This window comes from Rattus rattus, chromosome 5 (assembly GCF_011064425.1).
Source record: "Rattus rattus isolate New Zealand chromosome 5, Rrattus_CSIRO_v1, whole genome shotgun sequence".
In the NCBI taxonomy this organism is placed as follows: Eukaryota; Metazoa; Chordata; class Mammalia; order Rodentia; family Muridae; genus Rattus; species Rattus rattus.
The window spans coordinates 122,269,371-122,292,225 of NC_046158.1; the positions used below are offsets into that span (position 1 = coordinate 122,269,371).

A 22,855-nucleotide genomic window follows, 5' to 3' on the forward strand; every position below is an offset into this window, starting at 1 on the left:
AAATGACATAAACAAGGAGGCATGACTGGAGTGTGGTGCAGCTCAGATGACAACATCAGCTTCTGCCATTCCTACACATTCTCCAGCAGCTTTAGGTCACTCAGACTCTATGTCAATGTCTCTTTCAGCCTATAGAAAATAACCTTGCCAGCATGTACTATGCAAGCTGTCTTGCACACTCACTTGGCAAGTGCATCTAAAAGAGTCTTTCCAAAAGCGGTGCTGGGGAGTAACACACAGCTATTGTCTTTAGGGAAAACATTTCTGTTATCATAAATTGCTATCTGGCCTTCTGGTAGGCAACATTTATAGCATCAAGTACATGATGCTGCTGAACCCAGGAAACACACAGACCCCTCATGGAATAGTGAAGGGCTGAGGCAGGGGAGGGGCAGGGGAGAAAGCTCCTTAGCCACATGGGCAGTAAAGGAAACACACACTCAGACTTCTGACAAATCATAAATGGCTAAAGCTAAGGCTTCATCAGAAAGGGGACAAAGGAGACTGATGCTTTGTGGATGGTGTGCACATACAGACTGCCTTGCAGGCAGCAGCCGAGACAGGAAGGAGGTCACCTTAATATGGACATTTTTATTTAAGGCTCAAGGATGGAATTTTAGTCTGATATACCATATTTAATGATACAAATTCAAAGAACAAATACTAGTAGTCAAAAGTGGAGATGGAAAGGAAAGAAAGCTTTGAGAAGAAATTAAAACATAACCTACTGCTAATAGATGTAGTTCGGGCTATAGACAGGGGGCAGAGAGTACTCCACTAACCTATTGTAAAAGTAGCTATTAGCATGGCCACACAGCTCCATAAATCCTGGAAACAGAAAGCACATACAGAGAAAGACGCAGATATACATGTGGATCATACACAGCTCCTAAGCCACCAGCAAAGAGGTGAGTCATTCATACTGGCCCTGTCGAAAGCTGCAGCAAGTTTTAATTCAGTTACCTCCTTCTGTACAACTATGGAAACCCAGGAGGAACCTAGGCAAAAGGGAGACAGAATCAATATCAAGTTAATGCCAAGAGTATATAAGAAAAAAATGAAACCATAAGAAAATATATATCTGGATCTTGACATTCAACAGCATCAAGGCAAATAGCAAACACCAAGCAACACAACTGGACGAGCACGCGGCAGAGAAGGTCTGAATGAGAACTAACCTAAGTAACTACACACCCTAAAGCATGGCAGCAGGAGAAACCCACTGTAGATGCGTGCTGGGACAACTGAACGCAGACAGCAGGTCACAGCCCCAAAAGGTTTTGAAGACAGAATGAAGTTCAGGCTTTGCTCAGAATGTCTAAGTACATTAAAGATTTAAACATTAAAAATTATAAAATAAATGCTTTTCTTTATAATCACAAAATAAGGTTTCTAAATATAATATAAAATGTAGAAGCCATGGAATAACATTTTAGTAAATCTATTAAAGCTACTGCTGGGATGGGCCGGAGAGTGGCTCAGGGAAGCACCCTGGCTGCTCTTGCAGAGAAGCTGGGCTAGCACACTTGACAGCTCACAGCCCTCTGACTCCATTCCCAGGGGTCCACGGTCCTCTTCTGGCTGCCACATGAAAACAAGACATAGGCGTGCAGTCAAAATAACCATATACAAAACAATAAGATAAAATGAAGACCCACCGCTGGGATGGAGAGGAAGCACAGTGGTAGAGTGCTGCTTTATACCCCCGTGAAGCCCATTCCAGGAAAACTCAGAGCAGGTTTCATGGGATTATAACTGAAACGCGGCTAGCAGAATTCCCCTAGGAGAGACTGAGGACTCAGAACCTTGAAGTACTGAACAAGGTGGAAACCTGATTGGAACCAGAGCTTTCAAGCAAACATGAAGGGATGTGCTGGAGGAGCCCAGCCTTCACACGTTAAGGTGAAACATCACATTACTGAAGAATGAACAGGCCATTTGATACAAATTCTTGGAATCAAATGAAAATGAAAAGATAGCATAAGGTAATGCAAAGAAAGCAATTCTAAGAGGGACATTTATGCTAAAATTAGAACACAAATAAATAGCAATATAGCTAGGCCCTCAGAAAAACAACAGCAAGACAAGCCAAAATGAGTACACAAAAGAAATAATATCTGGGCAGAATTGATAAAATAAGAAAGAAATAAAAAAGACAAAAACAAGACTGATTCTTTGAAAAGATGAACAATATAAACAAAACCTTAGCTAAACTATTGAGAGAAAGAAGAAGAGAAAGAAAGATATATAATTAGAGTTGAAAAGAGAGTTTACAACTGATACCAAAGATGGTGGTTTTAGTAATTGTTATCAAAATTGGGAAATACCTTAAAAATTTATGCTCTACTATATTCTGTAAACTAAGAAAATAGATACCTATAGCTTACCAAAAGTAAACCAAGATAAGATGTACAATTTTAAAAGACCTATAAAACAAGTAATGAGATGGCTGCAGTGGTAGACACATACATACACACACATACATCTCCCAACTAATAATGTCTAGGCCCAGAGTCACTGCTGAATTTTTCAGACATTTTAAGAAATGCTTCTCAAACTATTCCATTCTGAATATGGCCAAGGCAACATTTTAAAAAGACAACATTTAGGAGAGCTTGCTTACAGTTTCGTAAGTCATTATTATGGAAGAAGAATTGCACAATTCATGGCACTGGAGCAGAAGCTAAGAGCCTCATCCTGATTGAGGGTGAGGAGAGGAGAAGAGGGAGGAGGAAGGGGAGGGGTGAATGGGAGGAAGGGAGAAGGAAGGGAAGGGAAGGAAGGGAAGGAAGGAAGGAAGGGAAGGGAAGGAAGGAAGGGAAGGAAGGGAAGGAACGGAAGGGGGAGCCTATGGGGGGGGTTCTTATTCAAACTAGCACAAACAAATCACAAGACCATCTCTACAGTTGCTGAAAAGACTTTTGACAAAATTAAAAAAGCCCTGAAGAAACTTGAAACAGAAAGAGCATATTTTGGACGTAATAAAGGCTATCCAACATTTTACTAATTGAGAAGAAGCTCGACATATTCTTGTTTAAATGAAGACTAAGAAAAGCTATTCAATTTCTTCATTCATATTCAATATAGTGGCTGAAGTCTTAGCTAAATCAGTAAGACAAGAGAAAGAAATAAAAAGAATATAGATAGGAAAAGAAGTGAAATGTCCTTATTTGTAGATAATATCACTCTCCACATATAAAACACCCAGAAGCTCCACCAGAAAACTCTTAGATCTGATAAATAACTTCAGCAGGAAATAAAATTCAAAGCTAAAAGATTAGTTACCCTCTAACATACTAATAGCAAGAATACTGTGACAGAAATCAAAGAAACAACCCTATACATAGTTCTTCAGGGCTTGGGGAAACTTGGAAGTAATATGCAAGCAGACCTGAAGGAAAGCTTGACATCACTGAAGAGACCCAGAAGACACACTACAATGGAAATGTCCATGCTGGCAAATTCATATGCAAAGATGATTAACTTACAAAATTAACCTTCACATCCAATTATTTTCATTAAATTCCAGATACTCTTTTAAAAATGGAAAAATATATTAAAATTCATATGTAAGCACAAAAGGTATAGGATATCCAAAGCAATCCTCAGCAAAATAAATAAACAAAAACTAAGTAAATAAAGCTAGAGGTATCACTCTGCCTACTCAGGCTATACTACAAGGCACAGACACAAAAATAGCATGATAAAGACATGTAAGCTAAAGAGGAAGCCCAAATATAAATTTATTCAGCATGACCACCTGGTTTTTTGAATAATATTCTTTGAAAACTTCACACAGTTATAATTGTTTAGTGAGCATATACACCCATAGTTGCAATCCCTACCTTCCCCTAGATCCTATCATTTATCTCCCAGATCCATGTGTTTTTAAAGTTCTTATTAACAAACTCCTTAGTTCAGTTGGTGCTGCCCATATACACATGGGTATGAACCATCTGCTATTTTGAGAAAGATGTCAAAAGTACAACCTATTCAACAATGGCTCTGGGAAAAAGTGATGTCCACATGTGGGAGAATAAAACTGGATCCTTCTAATTCATTCTGCACAAACACAAACTCTAAAACTGTTAAGAGAAAAATTCTGGAAAATATTTAAAGGTATAGGCATAGACAAAACAAGACAAGGCAAGGACTTTAATCAGAAGCTAATCAGGAAATAATACGAACAATAAATAAATGGAACCTTGTGACATGAAAAGGTTCTATTCACCAAAATCACCTGTTAATCAAGAGGAAAGACAGCCTATAAAATGGAGAAAATGTTTGCCAGCTATGCATCCAACATAGGACTGATATCTAGAACACACAAAGAGACCAAAACTTTAAACAAGAAATCAGATAATGAATAACCTAATAAAATCAACAGATAGGTCCCAAAATAATATGAAAGACCAACAATTATATAAAAAACAATGTTCTATCTCACTGTCAGCAGAGAAATGCAAACAAAACTACACCAAGATTTCAGTTGCTCCAGTCAAGATGGCCTTCTAAAAAAAAAAAAAAAAAAAGAAAAGAAAAGAAAATGAGTGCAAATCAAAACAACCCTGAGATTTCACCTCACACCAGTGAGAATGGCTAAGATCAAAAACTCAGGTGACAGGAAATGCTAGCGAGGATGTGGAGAAAGGGAACACTCCTCCATTGTTGGGGGTTGTAGACTGCTACAACCATTCTGGAAATCAGTCTGGAGGTTCCTCAGAAAATTGGACATTGAACTGCCTGAGGATCCAGCTATACCTCTCCTGGGCATATACCCAAAAGATGCCCCAACATATAAAAAAGACACGTGCTCCACTATGTTCATCGCAGCCTTATTTATAATAGCCAGAAGCTGGAAAGAACCCAGATGCCCTTCAACAGAGGAATGGATACAGAAAATGTGGTACATCTACACAATGGAATATTACTCAGCTATCAAAAAAACAATGACTTTTTGTGGAAATTCGCAGGCAAATGGTTGGAACTGGAAACTATCATCCTGAGTGAGCTAACCCAATCACAGAAAGACATACATGGTATGTACTCATTGATAAGTGGCTATTAGCCCAAATGCTTGAATTACCCTAGATGCCTAGAACAAATGAAACTCAAGACGGATGATCAAAATGTGAATGCAGATCGCTCCTGAGAGACACACAGCCAGAATACAGCAAATACAGAGGCGTATGCCAGCAGGAAACCACTGAACTGAGAACAGGACCCCCGTTGAAGGAATCAGAGAAAGAACTGGAAGAGCTTGAAGGAGCTCGAGACCCATATGTACAGCAATGCCAACCAACCAGAGCTTCCAGGGACTAAGCCACTACCCAAAGACTATACATGGACTGACCCTGGACTCTGACCTCGAGGTTGCAATGAATATCCTAGTAAGAGCACCAGTGGAAGGGGAAGCCCTGGGTCCTGCTAAGACTGAACCCTAGTGAACTAGACTGTTGGGGAGAGGGCAGCAATGGGGGAGGGTTGGGAGGGAACACCCATAAGGAAGGGGAGGGGGAGGGGATGTTGCCCGAAACCGGAAAGGGAATAACTTTAAAATGTATATAAGAAATATCAAGTTAATAAAAAAAAAAAAAAGAAAAGAAAATGAGGAACAGTAATACAGTGGTGGCCAACCACTACAGAAGTCAATTCCTCGAGCATATGACCTACTATCCTATTCCTGAGTATTTAGTCGATAGATACCACATATAATTCTTTCTGCAGAACTACTGACAGTAGATAGGCTGTGGCATAACCTTACATGCTCAAAAACCAAGATGAGTTTAAAAAAAGTGTACACACACACACACACACACACACACACACACACACACACACACAATGGAATTTTTTTTTTCAGGTAGAAAGAATGACTTTAGGGATGGGTTCGGGATAATCATTTTAAATTACATTCAGAAAGATAAATATTACATAATTTCTCTCATTTGAGACTCCAAGATTTTATACAAATACGGCAATCATGTATATATATTTGACATCCTAGTAGGAGTCAAAATGTCCAGGGAAACAAAGGAAATAACAGGATTAGACTGGAGCTTGAAATAGGAGACATGGGATGGGAGGAAAGTGCTTAATATATAATACATACTTAAATGAAAGTTAAATCAAAATAATATTTTTAAATCTAGAAAAATTATATTCTAAGAAAGGAGAGTGACCAAAAACAAAATGGTAAGATATGAAATGTACAGTAACAAATAGTTCATTTTAAAAGAAAACATAATTAATGTGTTCATAAATAAAAGTTTCTCTTGATATCATATGAATATAAACCTATTTCTAACCTTTCAGTCAAGCCAAATTTTATATTTTGACAACACTGTTGAGAGGCTGTAAAAAAAAAAACCAAAATATCTGAAAGGAATATGGTGATATCTCTTGTAATTATTTAACTGTATCGCTGAATCAGCAGGACCACTTCTACAAGTCATTAACTTTCAAGAAGAAATCTGGAAGACTTTCAAATTTAAGTTACTCAGTTACACCTTACAAAATTGGTATAATTCCAACAATTAAGACATTCTGCCAGGAGTGATGCTTACTTTCAACCCCAGAACTTGGGTGGCAGAAGCAAGAGATTTCTGTGAATTTGAGGCCAGCCTAGCCTATACAGTGAGTTACACAGGACTTGCAACAGATGTAACTGAACTAGATGGAAATTAACACAGAGGCCCACAACTGACCAACATGGGGAGAGTGAAAGACTTTGGAGTTACCAGCCTTACATGGGTGTCTATACAATACCTCTTCCCTCGGAGCTCAGGGGTTATGTGGAAAGGGGGAACAAAAAGATTTTAAGAACCAGAGGCAGTAGATGACTTGAAGGAAACAATGTTTCCTAGACAGTACAGGGCAGATATGAACTCACTCAGGCTGTGATAGCATGTGTAAGACTTGTACGAGCTCAGTTCTGACATAATAGCATATAATAGAGAGGAGGTGGGAGCATGAGGTTCCACCTCAGTCAAGTAGCTCTGGGCAACTGATTGCTGGGTGAGAGAAAGTCTGTGGGACTGGTGCATCAACCACAGGCCAGGCCAGGCCCTGTGTGCAGGAATACATGCTTCTGTAGGGAGAGAAGATGGGAGAGAGGAGAGAGAAAAAGAGACAGAGAGGGAAAAGGAGGGAAGAAGAGACAGAAGGAGAAACAATGCAAATGAACATGAATTGAGTAGGTAAGGATATAGGGGAGGACTTTGAAAAAACAGAGGGAGGCAAATGAATATAATAAAATTTTTATGGCATTCTTTTAAAAAGCACTATTTAAAAATTCTTAAGGGTAATCTCTATCTATTCACACATCCACCTAATGATACACTGTGCAAAATGTTAATGAAGAAAAGAAAATCTCTAAGGAGAACTAGGATTCTACTTCCATGAGAACAATGTAGAGCAGATGTAGCAAGTATAGGATAAAATGCGCACTCATATTTGTTTTCTAAATGCATATTTATATTCTTGTTTTCCAAAAGGAAGCTCAAAGGATAATGAAGTGATAACGAAATGTATCTATTCATATAGTACACTGCAGTGTTCAATTTTAGAATTTAAATTACATAATCATATATATAATATATAACACTATATACAGATTAAATTTTATGCATAAATTAAGAAGCATGTATACATAATAGTCTGAATATAAATATCCCCCATAGCGCATAGGGTGAAGGCTTACTAAATGATTCTGGAGGGCCCCGAAACTCCAGGAGAAAGCCAAGCACTGGCAGTATGCTCTCAGGATAGGTCTTGCCTGGCCCCTTCCTCTCTTTACAGGAATTCTCGATGACCATGAGGTTGAGGCACCTTCTCTGCTACCCAGTTCCGCTATGATGAAAGTCTGCTTCAAGACTAAAGTAAATGTCAGCTAAGACTATGAAATGAAATAAATTGTTATGAATTTTCTGTACTTTGAAACTGTTTCTCTCAGGTATATGTCAAAGAAATGAAAACTCTGGCTAATACAGCCATGCTTTTATATGAGTGAGTGAGTGAGTGAGTGAGTGAGTGAGTGAGTGAGTGAGTGCAATGCACATGTATATGCACGCATGTGCCTGTAAGATAGATAGATAGATAGATAGATAGATAGATAGATAGATAGATAGATGGATGGATGGATGGATGGATGGATGGATGGATGGATGGATGGATGGATGGATGGATGGATGGATGGATATAGATATAGATATATAGATATAGATATAGATATATAGATATAGATATATAGATCTCCACAGCATACAGTCTAAGTCAAGAGGAAAGTTATACAAATAAATGTGCCTATTCTCCTTCCCTTCATAAATGACCATCATGATCTTTACCCAAGGCCGCTGACGAATAACTTCATCATTCTCTAGCCTATTTAACACGATTTCTAAAACAGCATCACCAGTCCTAATGATGCAGCTACTGAAGGAGGTAAATAGCATCTTCACAGATCCTCTATCCTTAGATTCTTATCTTTAGAGAGACTTGCAGCCAAGGAAAGATGTGAATGGAATAAATGAAACTATCAATGGCATTAGGAATCGAGATGCTCAGAATCAAGGAAAAGATTATAAGTAGGAAGTTGAATTAAGTATAAACACTGAATTTAGTGATTCAGAAGCAATAGCATCCCACAAGCATGAGACCCTGGTACACAGAGGCTCGCTTCTATTGGCATTCCTCATGGTAGGACCCAGAACTTGCTGAAGAAAAGACTGACTCCAACATTTGCTTGAAATACTGGCTCTGACAGAGTGTAAGAACTTTTAAAAACTAATAAGGGTGTGCAAAGGCAAAGGTTGAAAAACAGCCACTGAATGGTTCTTAGAACTTGTACATCAAACAGGAAGAATTATGAAATTGAGTGAAAAACTCCAAATCTTAGAAATTTCATTGAACTGCGATAAAAGCTAAAAACAAACAAAAAACCCAAAAGCCAAAGGGAATAAAAAAAATATCCCTCCTTTGATGTAGTTATTAAACCAACTTCTTTTTTCTTTTTAAGATTTATTTATTTTATGTATATGAGTACACTGTCGCTGTCTTCAGACACACCAGAAGAGGGCATCAGATCCCATTACAGATGGTTGTGAGCCTCCATGAGGTTGCTGGGAATTGAACTCAGAACTCTGGAAGAGCAGTCAGTGCTCTTAACCTCTAAGCCATCTCTCCAGCCCTAACTTCTTACTTTAAGTATTATAAATGGCAAAGGTAAGTATTTATCTGTCTTTTCACTGGATTAAAATGCAATCTGGAGACAACTGTAGAAAACACAGCCAGTCAACCTAGAAGGATGAAATCATTCTGCAACTGTCAATGAAATCACTGGCCAGGAATTAGGAAGTGTCTTCAAAACCAAGAGTTTATAGGAAGCAAACTGCACACATATCCTTAGAACTTCTGCTCTAATACCCAACCAGATTGGCACAGAGTAGCTGGACATGGCAGTACAGGCCTAAAATTCTAGCTCTTCTGGGGCTGAGAGATAAGCATCATGACTTCAAAGCCAACTTGGGCTACAGAAAAAGACTATTTTAACTAAGACCGTATGTATAATAAAAACAAGAGAACATTAAAATAAGGAGAAAACAAAATAGCAGAAGGCTAAATTAAGGAGAGGAAATTATAATGTGTATTTGTTTAGAGTAGGGCAAACTTTTCACTCTAAATGGATCCACGAACACAAAGAGAAAACTGTAATGCCAGTTGCCAGGGACCTGTCCTCAATAGTTCCTTGAATCATTCATAATATACTGTTTTATAGGATACTTCTTGCAATGTCCTTCAATAAAGGTTAATACTATTTTTATCAAAACTTAGTTCAGAAGAGATAGCAGGAGCCAGCCCAGATATAATTCTGAAGATCTGAGGACTGAAGAGTCTCTGGGTATCTACCAGTCAAGCCTATATTCTACTCATGAAAGAAAGAGTTAGCAGAATCACATCCATATGAGGGACTAATTTGGAACACAGCTTTTCACTACTTCAATTCTAAATTTCAACATAACAATGATGCCTCTGCAGTCGATTAATTTTCTCTCTTTGAACAATAACCCCCACACACACACACACACATGCTATCAGAAAAAGTTCTCTATGCCTTCTTGCAAAAAATTAATCACGGGACTGATTTTCTTCTTCCAATTAAGGTTCATATACATTAAGCACATGCATGTAAACACAAGCAAGTGTACACACAAACTCTTATGAGTAAAAATGTATACACCTAGGTGCTTTCCTATTCATCATGACCCTGAACAGAGGTAAGATTACCCTCAGTGTCAAAAGGGAAGCAGACATCAGGGGAATGCAAACGCTTTCACAACATAATGTGTAAGTAGCTGGTCCAAGCTGGATAACCAACAAGCAATGGTGGATTGGAAGGTAACCAAAGTGAATTCAGACTTCATTAAACTACAAGGCCATACCCTGCTTCTCAGAAGCACACTTCCCACCTAAACCACAGCTCCTGCTCCCATGTTGTTGCCACTTCTGGCTTAAGAAACATCATGAAAACAGAGCTATGGCTGTTTGCCTCCTCCTCCAACACTGCAGGGTCCAGCCTCACCCCAGAGAGTCAGGCCCACCTTCCCACAACAGCTTAAGGCTTCAGGACACAGAACTGAATATCTAAAGCCTTAGGGTACAAACTGCTCTAGGATTCCTAAAGAGTCCACCCACTCATCTGAACAAGTTGCAAGACCTTTCCTTCCTCCTTTTCAGCAACTACTATCATTTACAACCGACCTTGAGTTAAAGAAGCAGCCTCTTACAAGAGTTGAAGAAAATAATATTATTTATTTTGACACATGTTCTGGGAGATCTCTGGTCAAAGTCCACTTTAGAAAAGTGCAAAGAAAAAAGACATCTTGGTGTATGGAAGATGAAATCGGCAAACCGTGCTAGTAGCCACTTGCTTCTACCTGAGACCTGCACTACACTGAGAAGTGACAGATAATAAATACCCTGAAAGGGATGGATGCCATTACGAATTACCTTTCTCGGTGCTATAACAAACTGCCCCACAAAAGCAATGCAAGGAAGGAAAGGCTCACAGTGTAATGGAAGGGTCTATCAGGATGGAGAGGTTAGAGACTCAAGAGCATGAGGCAGTTGTCTCCATTAAACCTTTGATCAGGAAGCAGAAAGCAATGAGTGGTAGTATTCAGCTCCTCTTCTTTCTGTGCAGTTCCCTTTCTGGAACCTCAGCCCATGGAATGGTGCTGTCCACATTTAGTGCAAGTCTTCCCACAAAATTTAATACAATCTTGGATATCCTTCACAGATTAGCTCAGCGGTTTGTCTGCTGAATATTTCTAGATTCCATCATAAGGTTTGTCTTAAATAATTGTAGATACTGTTGAGTAGACAGTCACTATTAACCATTACAACATGTGATGTTGCAAATTTCCCACGAGCAACATCTGTGCCTCCAAATTATTCTTGGAACAGTTCAGCTGGTAATGGAATCTCAGACTGTCCTTAGAGGCTTTGCAAGTTTGACTGATGTGTCAGAGATGCACCAGTAGGTAGTAGAGAGGAGAGAAGGTATGCATACATTCAATATTCTGACCTGTGATTAGCAGCCTAGTATTCCATTAAAGAAGGGAGCCAGAGATGACTCCAGTCCAGATAAGCATAAGCAAGCTCCCAGGGCAGGGAACAACGAGAGACTAGAGAACCCACCTGTGACCCTGGATCTGTAGACCCAAGCAGGAATGACTCTGAGATGACCACTAGACCAGCACCATGGGGCCCAGACAGGGAGCTAGCCTAAGAAAGCCTGCTGCCTCCAAAGTGTGTTGGGGTGGGGAGGAGTGGCACAGACCTGAGATACCTGAGATGACCCTGGTTTGGAGCCATAATGCATAGTAGGGGTATAGCACTCCAGAGACCACTCCCAAGACAACCCAAAACATTCAAAGGAACAAGTGAGTGGTGAAGAAATCAAAGAAAAAGAGAAACAGAAGGATGTGGGAACAATTAAGACAGGCAGAACTGAAGACTCAAGGGTAGTGAGGAACAGCCTGATGTGAGTAGCCACTGGTGTCAGCTGGGACTCTGGTGGGATCCCAGCCTGTGCTGCCCCCGGGGCCATGTCTGGTTCCATGGCCCTGCAGCAGCAGAGATCTGTTACCACCGAAGCTAGGTGGACACCCCTAGTCTGAGCTACCATCCAGGGGCATGTTGATATCTAAGGGCTGTGCAGAACAGCCCCACCCCTCACTTGAACATCATAGAATAACTGGCCCTGTGGGTGTGAGAGCAGAGCAACTGACCCCATCACTGTCCAACTGCAGTACTCGACACCCCGAGGGATATGAGCATGGGAGAACTGGCTCTACCATCTCCATAAGGTGGTGGAGAAAAGAAAGAGACACCTTTCTCCCACCTCACGCCCTGTCTCCTCACCCATACCACCTGCAGCAGGTGGAAGACCTGGCCCTGGGGTCATGAAAGCAGGAGAGCCGTCCCTGTCCCTCACCAACTGTACTACTTGGGAGAATAAGCCCTGCACCTTACTTGGGCAGCACAGAAGAACTGACCCTAGTGGCATGGGTCAAAAACAACATCCCCTAGGATCAGGAGCAAGAGAAAGCTGACCTGACCCTTGTCTGCCCTTCAGTGACAATGGGGGAGGAAAAGATGTTGCTTACCCACCTTCCCCACCATGGCAGAGAGGAAAACTGGCCTGGAGGTCATCAGAGCAGGAGAGATATCCCTGTCCCACACCTACTACAGCACTCAGAAAAGCAGGTTGTGCATCTCATCTGGGCAGCAAGGGCAGAGTTGGCCCCATTTAAGGGGGTTGCTGGTTAGCCAGCCCCAAGGGCATGAGAGTAGGAAACACAGTGTGCTCACCAGCTCCCAGGGCCAGATGCATGGCTTTGAACTGGCCCACTCCAACACCTACCCCACTGATGACCTGCTGGAGTACATGAAGGAACGGGTCCTACAGATCCAAAACTACAGGATCTCCATGGCACAAGGCAGAACAGGGTATCCGACAGGAGTCCCAGTATGCAGCCAGTATTGATACAGTAGCAGAAGCCAGAGGTCTCAAAACAGACCAATGACTCATCATAATGAACATTTGCAAATAAAGAAGTGTGGACAACAAGGTATTCTGTGGGAAACACTGAGACACACTACTAATGGGTAGATTTTTTGTTCTCTGTTGGGGGTAGGCTGCAAAGATAGGTACAAGGAAAGGGGGAAATGTGTGGAATTAGGGTACAGGATGTGAAATTTACAAAGAACAGTAAAACATTTTAAAAAGAAAAAGAAATTTCAATTGCTCATGTTGCTGAAATCTACAAAAATCATTCTCAATTTTCCTAATGCTGTGGTCCTCGTGTATGGTGAACCCTCCCTCCCACCATAAAATTATTTTCATTGCTACTTCTGAGAAATAGAGTTTTAAATTAGCTCAAAACTCAGCAACAGGATCTGACTCAGGAAGACAGATTGTTAAAAATGCAGGAGGACTGGTGCAGACTCACTGACCCTCTGGATGTCACCAGACATGGGTAAATGAGTAACGGGTTCTATTCTGCCCCTGTGATACTTGTTCAAGCCCCCATTGTGCCCTACAGCTAATGTTCCAGCCATTGTGTCCTGCAGATAGTATTCCAGGAAACCGGGGCCGAAGCCTAACCAGATGTGTATCAGATGCAGATGCTTCGTCAACTCTGACAAGCATTTACCCTAAAGGACAGGAATCAAGATCTGTTCTCAAGAGAATGAGGGTTTGACCTTTCCCCTGATTTAAACCCTAGAGTCTTAAGAACAATCCTGTGACTTTGAGAGTTTCCCCTTGTGACATTTTTGGTATTTCCTTTTGACATCCCCTCATCTCCTGGGGCTTGTGACTTCTTCCTTTAAAAAGCCCTTCTCCCAGCCACTCAGGGTCGACACCTCTGTCTCCTGCGTGGGATACGTGTCGACCCAGAGCCCTCCATAATACACCTCGCCTCTGCGTATTGCATCAAGACTGGTCTCTCCTGTGTCTGGGGTCCTCGACTTCCCGAGACTTGAGTGAGGGTCTCCCTTCAGGGATCTTTCACTTCATAGCTATAATCTTGTCCCTCTTACGAATTGTAATGTAAATACCTGTGTTTTCCAATGGTCTTAGGCGACTCCTGTGAGAGAGTCCTTCAACCTCCAAAGTGGTTGTGACCCGCAGGTTGAGAACCACTGATGTACAGGCTCTTATGTAATGTCAGCCCTGGCTGTGACTATTTTCCAGGCAGGCAATGTTACAGAGTGTAAAGCAGTAGTGATTTAGCTCTCGCCTTAAAAAGCCTTCACTTTCTACGTAAGTGTGGCTTATAATCCCAGCATCAGAGCCTGAATGGGCCACACTGAATGCTGCTGAGCTCTTATCTGGGTACAGAGTGAAGCTTGCTATGAAATAACACTTCAAACACCTTTGCCTGGTGGAAGCCTGAAGCATCCTGCTCAACGAGCTAAGGGAATAAGGACAGTAAAGCTTCCCTAGCTAAGAAGTTTACCTGGAACAGTCACAGGACTTGCAGTGGGGCAACACAATATCCATGGGCAGCTCTGTGGCTCCACCAGCTTGCACACTAGCCCAAAACTGCAGCAGCAAAGACAGAAGCAAAACTCTTTTATTCTTTGGGGATAAAGAACTCACCTGTACCACCCACCCAAAGCACAGCTGAAAAAAACATCACAATGGGTGTTTTAAAATGGAATAGTTTCCCTACAGCTTCAGGAGACCCTTCTAAGTTCATTGATTCTGCTACAACCCAGACTAAAACCATGCAGTTTTGCTGTAAAACACTTTATTGCCAAAATACAACTGCTGCGAGAGCTTGCCACTGAGGTGCTAGTGGCTGACAATGAGCATCCGTTAAAGGAAAAGAAGATGCAGCATAAGCGAGTGGCCAGACAAGCAAGTTCTGAACAAAAAGAAAAAAGACCAACAAACCAAGATAATTCAGAGTCCTGCTCTGTATAAAAAAATCAAATCAAAACAAAACAAAAGGCCCAAAAACCCTTGTTGCTGGAAGTCCTGTGGTGGCACACCCTTTAATCCTGGTCCTCATAGAAAGAAAAGGGCAGACATCTGTGAGTTAAAGGCTAATCCAGTACATATGGTGAGCTTTAGACAGTCATAGCTTTGTAAGAAACCCTATCTCAAGATAGGTAGGTAGGTAGGCAGGCAGGCAGACAGGCAGGCAGACAGGCAGGCAGACAGGCAGACAGGCAGGCAGACAGACGGACAGACAGACAAGTAAATGCTAAATTAGGAAAAAATTCTCCTTGTCACAAGTCATGCTGTCTTTAACCGGGCAAATGCTTGAACATAGAGGCAATTATTAAGAAATTAAATTTTAATTTAAAATTCTAAACAGAAAGTTCCTGCAACCTATATCTGCATGGCATTTCTGATATCAATCTTTATTTAATAGTCTGTTGCTCATGTGTAGCATAAGCTGCACCTTTTTCTGAAAAAACGGTATTCATGAATAAATGTGGCTTAATATTCTAAAAATGGTATGCAATTTTTTAAAACACGAGGTTTAACAAAATGCCAAGTTCTAACCAAGATTAGATTGTAAAAGTAGCTAAAGCCACACTGACTAAAAGCAAAGGGGAGTAAGGGAAGGAACCCAAGGTAGAAGCCTGCACGTGCATATGTGCATACAATACACACCCGCCACCCTCCCCAAGCCGCCCGAATGAAAGCCAAAAAGATTAATGAGACGATTTCTAGAAAATGCTTTGAACTCTTTGGAAGAAAGGTGCTATATAAATGGAAGGTATTAGTTTTCTTACTCTAAAAGGCAATTTTATTCACTCCAAGATGAAATGTAATACAACTAATATCCAGTCTGCTTGCTTTCAACAATGAAAGTTAATCAATTCAAAAGTCTTCCTAGAACTTTCATTGAGCAAACATCAATTCCCTATTCACCAACCCTAATGCTGATATGATTATCATTTCTAAACTAGTGCCTGGAGTCATGATTTCTTGTCAAACTAATTTAATATAAATTTAATTACAGCTATACTGATAAGTCTGACTTCTGAGATTTATGCCCTTAGCAAGAAGATACTCACCCTCTGACATTTACTCATATAAAGAAGCAAGAAAGCCAGTCCTTGGTTTCAAAAGCTTGTGACTACAGGGAGAAAATACATGTATAAAACTAAACGACTTTACTTTTAAGTCACATGGAGCAAATCCTGTGCCTGGGGAATGGTGGTCAAGGCTTCCTACAAAACAACTTTTCCCAAACCCTGGTACTTTCTTCATAAATTCCCCAACTGTACTCTATACTCTAAAAGGAAATTTTAGTCAAGGAAATTTCCCTGGTATAACAGAGCAGCAACCATCCTTGGGTTCTTGAACCAAGCTTACTAGGAACTCTCAGCAGATGAGTCACAGCACAGGGAGAAGAGCAGACCTCAGACCCCAAGAATGGGGAAGCCTAGGGGGAAGTCACGAAAGGGCTTTTCATCCAAGCCACAAAAGCAACCTAGTGTTGGGATTTGCTTAAATGATGCTGCCACTTCAGATCAGCAACAAGTCCTAGGCTTGTCTTTCATAGTCTCCTATGCTGGTTCTTACCTGATTTTTGTTAGTCTCCTATAGGCTCAGCATTTTAACACATGAGTACCTAAGGTCTTTCCTGTAAGTTTCAAAAACATTGCTGTTTTTACATCTTTCTTAGATTTCAGTGTGGACTCAAAAGATCTTTGTTTTAGTACTTAGTGATTGTATAGGTAGTGAAAAATGTCAAAGGCATATATGTGTTTCAACTCTCACAAATATCTATCTTAAAGGAGTTATAAAACATAAAAAATTGGAAAATAAATAATATTGGGTGAGGAAAAAGTCAATTATATCCAAAGGCAAGTGTAAGTTATTTTACTATGAATCTGACAGAGTAAGACAGAAACAACCAATGTACACATGTCATGGTAATTTGCTCTTAAGAAAATGTCTCAAAGATACGTAAATAAAAATTATACAAGGGTTGATTCAAATTTACCAAGATTAAATTATTCTAAGGTTCCTTCTCAGCTATAATTTTTAGGGGAAAAATGGGTCCTGTCTAAGCTTAGCAGAATCATCATAATCCCCACAAGCAACTGAGTTGCCATTCAAAGACGAGCAGAGGTCATCTGACATGCTACTGCAACACACCAGAGACATCAAAATGTGGAGGAGGACAGAAACAGGACAAATGCACTCAGGCAAGAAAAACCAAGAGTGGGGTTTATTCATATAGTACAGTCTAAGTACAGAAACACTAAAAAGAGCCTGGGGCATGAGGGGACTATTTACAAGTATAATACTACAATAAAGTAATCACTGATGGTTAAACCCCAAAGCAAATCCAAACTTCATGGAAATTCATTCATATTTTCTTGCTCTTAACTCTGTAAATACTTATAAACTTACACAGAATCTACCCAGATTTCACTATTATGTGTCAAAATATGGGATGCTGTAAAAGTTAGTTTCAAAGAAAAACTTATAGCCTTAAATACTTAATTCCTATATAAAAATGCCTTATATGAATAAAATGTTTTCATATAAAAAATAAGGAGATAAGACACAAGCAAAAATCAAAGCTTCAAAAATGCAACATAAATTCAATATTGAAGACATAAAGGTAGAATAAAAGAAAAATCCCATGACAAATTTAATGTTAGAGAAAAAACTAAAATTCTACAAATTGGGCTAGAGAGATGGCTCAGTGGTTAAGAGAACTGATTGCTCTTCCGGAGGTCCTGAGTTCAATTCCCAGCAACCACATCGTTGCTCACAACCATCTGTAAAGAGATGTGATGCCCTCTTCTGGTGTGTCTGAAGACAGCTACAGTGTACTTATATATAATAAATGAATAAATCTTTAAAAAACAAAAAAAAAACAAAAAAACTCTACAAACTAGTAATAAGAATACACTTTTAATGGTAGCTCGGGATCGTTTGTGTATAACTTAATCGGTTTTCCAACTTTTTTCCTTCTTCAAGTAAACTAGAACAAAGAACGCAAGACTTCATAAAATCAACAAGTCTACATTTAAAAAATTGTCGTCGCCGTCGTCGTCGCCGTCATCATCACTATTTTAGTTCGACTTTCAGAACAAACAACTAAAAAATCCCACAGGGAAGAGAGCTGACCACCCAGGAGTGCAGACATACTGAGACCGCAGGACAGACTGCCACCTCTGCACACCTCTGCCAACATCCCTGGTCCAAGGGGAAACTGCACAGTGCACTTTATACGAACAGCCAACCACCTGTACCCGCGGTTCTGGTCTGTGCCCAAGGACGGAACTGAACTGGCCAAACAGCTCCCTGAACCCAAATCTCACCAGGGAGAGAGCTGGACCCTCAGAAGTGTGGATACTCCTGAGAAGTCAGAGGAGACTACCCTTTGCTCACAGTCCAGACCCAAGAGGGAATCACATAGTGCCAACAGTACTCCCTGGGTGCAAGGACCTAGGAGCAATCAGGGGTAGGACCCTTTGATTCCTGCTCACTCCAAGCACTGGAAGACAGTCTCCAGGAGCGCCAACACACCTGAAATCAGAGCACCTGTTCTCAGGAAAGACAGAAAGAAAACAGGAAAACAGTCTAAGCAACAGAAACCAAGACTACTTGGCATCATCAGAGCCCAGTTCTCCCACCAAAGAAAATACTGGATATCCAAACACACCAGAAAAACAAGATCTAGATTTAAAATCACATTTTTTGATAGTGATGGAAGACTTTAAGAAATACAAAGAACTCCCTTAAAGAAATGCAGGAAAACACAAGTAAACAAGTAGAAGCCCTTAGAGAGGAAACACAAAAATCCCTGAAAGAATTACAGGAAAACACAACCAAACAGGAGAACAAATTGAAAATGGAAATTGAAACAATAAAGAAAGCACAAAGGGAGACAAACCTGGAAACAGAAAACCTAAGGAAGAGACTAGGAGTCGTATATACATGCATCACAAACAGAATACAAGAGATAGAAGAGAGAATCTGAGGAACAGAAGATACAATAGAAAATATATACACAACTGTCAAAGATAATGTAAAACGCAAAAAGCTCTTAGTCCAAAACATACAGGAAATCCAGAACACAATGAGATGATCAAACCTAAGGATAATAGGTATAGAAAAAAGTAAAGACTCCCAACTTAAAGGGCCAGTAAATATATTCAACAAAATTATAGAAGAAAACTTCCCTAACCTAAAAAAGAGATGCCCATAAACATACAAGAAGCCTACAGAACTACAAATAGATTGGACCAGAAGAAAAATTTCTCCCATCACATAATAGTTAAAACACCAAGTGCACAAAACAAAGAAAGAATATTAAAAGCAGTAAGGGAAAAAGGTCAAGTAACATAAAGGCAGACCTATAAGAATTATACCAGACATCTCACTAGCAGCTATGAAAGCCAGAAGATCCTAGACAGATGTCATACTGACCCTAAGAGAATACAAATGCCAGCCCAAGCTACTGTACCCAGCAAAACTCTCAATTAACATAGATGGAGAAACCAAGATATTCCATGGCAAAACCAAATTTACACAATATCTTTCTACAAATCCAGCCCTACAAAGGATAATAGAGGGAAAACTCCAACACAAGGAGAGAAACTACACCATACAGAAAAAAAGAATATAATTTCCTTGCAATGAAACCAAAAGAGAGACAAACAAACATAATTCCACTTCTAACAATGAACACAACAGAAAGTGACAATCACTAATCCTTAATATCTCTCAATATCAATGGACTCAATTCCCCAATAAAAAGACACAGACTAACAGACTGGATACATAAAGAGGACCCAGGATTTTGCTGCATGCAGGAAACACACCTCAGAGACAAAGACAGACACTACCTCAGAGTAAATGGCTGGAAACCAACTTTCCAAACAAATGGCCCAAAGAAAAAAGTTGGAGTTGCCATTCAAATATCAAATAAACCTGACTTTCAAAAAAAAAGTCATTAAAAAAGATAAGGACACTTCATATTCATCAAAGGAAAAATGCACCAAGATGAACCCTCAATACTAAATATCTATGCACTAAATGCAAGGGCACTTACATTCATAAAAGAAACCTTACTAAAGCTCAAAGCACACATTGCACCTCAGACAATAATAGTAGGAGATTTCAACACCCCACTCTCATCAATGGACAGATCATGGAAACAGAAATTAAAGGGAGACATAGATAAACTAACAGAAGTTATGAACCAAATGGATTTAACAGATATTTATAGACCATTCCATCTTAAATCAAAATCAAATCTTCTCACCACCTCATGGAACCTTCTCCAAAATTGACCACATAATCGGTCACAAAATAGGCCTGAAGAGATACAAGAAGATAGAAATAATCCACACATCCTATCGGATCACTATGCACTAAGACCAGTGTTCAATAATAACAATAATGACAGAAAACCCACATATACATGGAAGCTGAACAATGCTCTACTCAATGACAACTTGGTCAAGAGAGAAATAAAGAAAGAAATTAAAGACTTCTTAGAATTTAATGAAAATGAAGATACAACATTTCCTAACTTATAGACACAATAAAAGCAGTACTAGGAGGAAAACTCATAGCTCTGAGTGCCTGCAAAAAGAAATAGGAGAGAGCATATGTTAGCAGTTTGACAGCACACCTAAAAGCTCTACAACAAAAAGAAATAAATAAACCCAAGAGGAGTAGAAGACAGGAAATAATCAAACTCAGGGCTGAAATCAACCAAGTAGAAACAAAAAGGACCATACAAAGAATCAACAGAAGCAAGAGCTGATTCTTTAAGAAAATCAACAAGAAAGATAAACCCTTAGCCAGACAAATCAGAGGTCACTGAGAATGTATCCAAATTAACAAAATCAGAAATGAAAAGGGAGACATAATAACAATATCTGGAGAATTAAAACAAAGCAAAAGAAAAGAAAAAAGATTCCTCAGATCCTGTTACAAAGGTGTCTATACAGGAAAACTGGAAAATCTAGAGGAAATGTTAAATTTTCAAGACAGATACCAGGTACCAAAGTTAATTCAGGAACAAATAAACCATCTAAACAACCCCATAACTCCTAAAGAAATAGAAGCAGTTATTTAAAGTCTCCCAACCAAAAATAACCCAGGTCCAGATGGGTTTGGTGCAGAATTCTATCAGACCTTCAAAGGAGACCTCATACTAATACTAACCAAACTATTCCACATATTGAAACAGATGGAGCACTACCAAATTCCTTCTATGGAGCCACAATTACTCTTATACCAAAAGCACACAAAGACCCAACAAAGAAAGAGAACTTCAGACCAATTTCCCTTACGAATATTGATGCAAAAATACTCAATAAAATTCTTGCAAACTGAATCCAAGAACACATCAAAATGATCACCCATGATCAAGTAGGCTTCATCCCAGGGATGCAGGAATGGTTTAATATATGAAAATCCATCAATGTAACCCAATATATAAACAAACTCAAAGATAAGAACCACATGGTCATTTTATTAGATGCCAAGAAAGCATTTGACAAAGTTCAACACCCCTTCATGATAAAAGTACTGGAAAGATCAGGAATTCAAGGCCCATATCTAAACTTAGTAAAAGCAATATACAGCAAACCAGTAGCTAACATCAAACTAAGTGGAGAGAAACTTGAAGCAATCTCACTAAAATCAGGGACTAGACAAGGCTAACAACTCTCTCCCTACTTATTCAATATAGTACTCGAAGTCCTAGCCAGAGCAATCAGACAGTGAAAGGAGGTCAAAGGGATACAAATTGGAAGGGAAGAAATCAAAATATCACTATTTGCACATGATATGATAATGTACTTAAGTGACCCCAAAGGTTCTACCAGAGAACTACTAAACCTGATAACCAACTTCAGCAAACTGTTGTGGTATAAAATTAACTCAAACAAATCAGTAGCCTTCCTCTACTCAAAGGATAAACAGGCTGAGAAAGAAATTAAGGAAATTACACCCTTCACAATAGTCCCAAATAATATAAAATTTCTCGGTGTGATTTTAACCAAGCCAGTAAAAGATCTGTATGGCAAGAATGTAAAGTCTCCGAAGAAAGAAATTGAGGAAGATCTCAGATGATGGAAAGATCTTCCATGCTCATGGAATGGCAGGATTAATATAGTAAAGATGGCCATTTTGCCAAAAGCAATCTACACATTCAATGCAATTCCCATCAAAATTCCTACTCGATTCTTTACAGAGATAAAAAGAACAATTTGCAAATTCATTTGGAATAACAAAAAAAAAAAAAACCCAGGATAACAAAAACTATACTCAAAAATAAAAGAACTTCTGGGGGAATCACCATCCCTGAGTTCAAGCAGTATTACAGAGCAATAATCATAAAAACTGTATGGTATTGGTACAGAGACAAGCAGGTAGATCAGTGGAACAGAAATGAACCCACACATCTATGGTCACTTGATCTTTGACAAAGGAACTAAAACCATCCAATGGAAGAAATATAGCATTTTCAACAATTGGTGCTGGTTCAACTAGAGGTCAGCATTTAGAAGAATGCAGATCGATCCATGCTTATCACCATGTACAAAGCTTAAGTCCAAGTGGATCAAGGACCTCCACATCAAACCAGATACACTCAAACTAATAGAAGAAAAAGTGGGGAAGAGTCTTGAACACATGGGCACTGGGAAAATTTCCTGAACCAAACACCAATGGCTTATGCTCTAAGGTCAAGAATTGACAAATGGAACTTCATAAAACTGGGAAGCTTCTATAAGGCAAAAGACACTGTCATTAGGACAAAACGGCAACCAACAGATTGGGAAAAGA

General features: G+C 39.6%; 1 protein-coding gene and 1 pseudogene across 3 annotated transcripts in view; one reads left to right on the forward strand and one right to left on the reverse strand.

The window, feature by feature from the left end:
- Kif16b (kinesin family member 16B) overlaps positions 1–22,855 on the reverse strand; it is a 290,355-nt gene that overhangs the window by 156,924 nt on the left and 110,576 nt on the right. The gene's annotated exons all lie outside the window — the stretch shown is intronic.
- LOC116902608 lies at positions 11,487–11,611 on the forward strand (annotated as a pseudogene).